Genomic DNA, 2,410 nt, shown 5'->3' with positions numbered 1-2,410 from the left:
TCCTGGTTGTACTCGGCACCACTTTGAAAGAATCCACAAAACCCTATTTACTACAATCCTTTCAGAGCTAATCCACATGCTAGTAAATCCTATGAATATCAAAAAACTCATTGATTTTGTTCTCAACCATTCCTCTAACCCAGATGTAATCTTGTAGTAAAGTTCTGGAATGGTTAAAAAATGTTGTTAGTATATATAGAAAAATTGTTGTAACATTTTATGGGGATTGAAAAGATGAAGAGAGAAAGATTAGGCAAAGGAGAGCGAAAAATATAATAAAATAATAGATTAATACACACCAAGGTAAAAAGATAAAAAGATGAATAGGGTATTTGGGGCAATAGTAGATAGTGTAAGACGGAGAATAGGGATAAGAGGAGCAATTATAAACCAGATCTAATAAAACAAAGATAGAATGATTCCAATTAATGCTTTAAAATATTAGAAGGAATACAGTTGAATGGGTTGAAGGTATAGTGTTAGATTTTAGAGTAACCACTATTAATCAAGATAAAGAATGATATATGTGATTAAAGTTAACATTACAGTTATTTATAGTAAACCATGCCATGATAATATTTAGTTGAATCTTGGTTTGGATTTCTTTAGGATTTGGGACATTTAGAAGATTTCCATCATTATTTGGCTTTGGATCACACCAGAAGTGGTGAAGCACAGGAGCCCTTACTCTGCTTGCTAAGGACTTTCCCCCAGCTCTTTCTGGTTTGTCAGCTTAGCATCCTGTGGCTGACTGCTCAAAGGACATGGTATTGTGTGTTGGTTATTTGTATTGTGTGCCAGGGACCAGGATTTAGAGCTCTGGATTATTGCTATAATTGCTGTGGATAGTGGTGTACCTGTTCCCCTATAGAATCCTTTGCAGTGTGGTGTAGAGCCTGGTTGATGTCTACAAGCACAGATCCTGTGATTGTGGGTTCTCTGAGGGTGATCTATGGTGCAGAAGTATTATCCCTGGCTGATACAGCTCACTGAGTAAGGTGACTTAGCAGACTCACCTGGGTTCTATCTTCCAGTGCCCCATGTTTTAAATGGGGTTGAGTGCTTTTTCCCTCTGCTGACTGACTGAGGCGGTACCCCAGCCAGTGTCCAAACAGTGCTTAGACACTCTTCATTTGCGGTCATAGGTCAGGGCAGATACTGTCACTATCCACTGCCTTGGACCCAGGCAGCTTTCCTTGACAGATTTTCCACTGGTTCTGATCACAGTCAAGGCACCTACCCTTTAAGCTTCCTGGGAATCAGTCAGTCTTTAGTCCTGGCCTTCTACTGGCTGCTGTCACAAACCACAGGCAGTCTCACTATGCTGCCAGATGTCTAGAAGCTTAACACCAGGATGGGTCGCATGCAAACTGTGACCAAAATCAGGGATATATTCCCCCTAGGCTTCTTAGGATTCAGAAAGTTTCCCATTGTGTCTTTGCCTAGTGTCAGTGGTCAGCTGGAGCATCAGTCCTGAAGGTTTGCCTTACCTTTGCTCAGGGTTGAAACTGCCTTCCTGCTTGGATTTGAGCTGTTGGTTCTTGCCTTCAGGACATGTGGGAGACCACTTCTATTCTGCCAGGGCTCTTGCAGATGCTGCACAGAGTTCGGAGAGTGAGTGTTCCTTTCCACTGAGCTCCTATGAGACTGTGCAGAGTGATCCTTCTCCACCAGGGCTCTTTTGGAGACCACACAGAACACTCCTTTACTGCTTGGGCTCCTGGAGACACTGTTCAGAGCACTCCTTTGCTCAGGCGTTCGCATGGAGGCTACATGGAGTGCTGAACTCCCACTTTGCTATGTGAGTGTGCTCCACCCTATTCCCCTTGTTTGTGGTGATGGGGAGGCAGGGTGACTTTGCCTAGTGGTGATCCCTCTATAAATTCTAACTAGATGAATTTTAAGAGATTTTGCTGTAGGGGCATTTCCTAGAGTTTAGTTTGCTGAATCTTTAGGTGTGAAGACACTGATTTAAAGTGTATTTGGGGGGCTGGGATTGTGGCTCAGCGGTAGAGCGCTCACCTAGCACAGGTGGGACCCGGATTCAATCCTCAGCACCCCATAAAAATAAAATGCATTGTGTTGTGTCCATCTACACCAAAAAAAAAATATATATATATATATATATATATATTTTTTTTTTTAAGTGTATTTGGACAGTTGTGTGCTCCTCAAAATAACTATGGAGCTCAGCAGTACTTTCTTTCAGTTTAAAACAGTTTGGTTTTAAACTGCTTTGATCTGACTCAAGGAAAACCCATTGTTCCTATACATTTTAATAAAATTGTTTTTTCTCTCCAACTGTTTTCTTCCTGATTTTTATAAAATGCAATATCTCACTCCACTGATGCAGTTCATTTGCATACAGAACAACAGGACCCAGGGCCTGGGCTGGTGGGTGGCCAGCAGG

This window comes from Marmota monax, unplaced genomic scaffold, assembly GCF_021218885.2.
Source record: "Marmota monax isolate L192 unplaced genomic scaffold, Marmota_monax_Labrador192_F-V1.1 WCK01_AAM20220418_F8-fsc00179, whole genome shotgun sequence".
NCBI lineage: Eukaryota > Metazoa > Chordata > Mammalia > Rodentia > Sciuridae > Marmota > Marmota monax.
The sequence above is the reverse complement of the archived record's forward strand: the minus strand, read 5'-3'. Positions refer to the sequence as shown.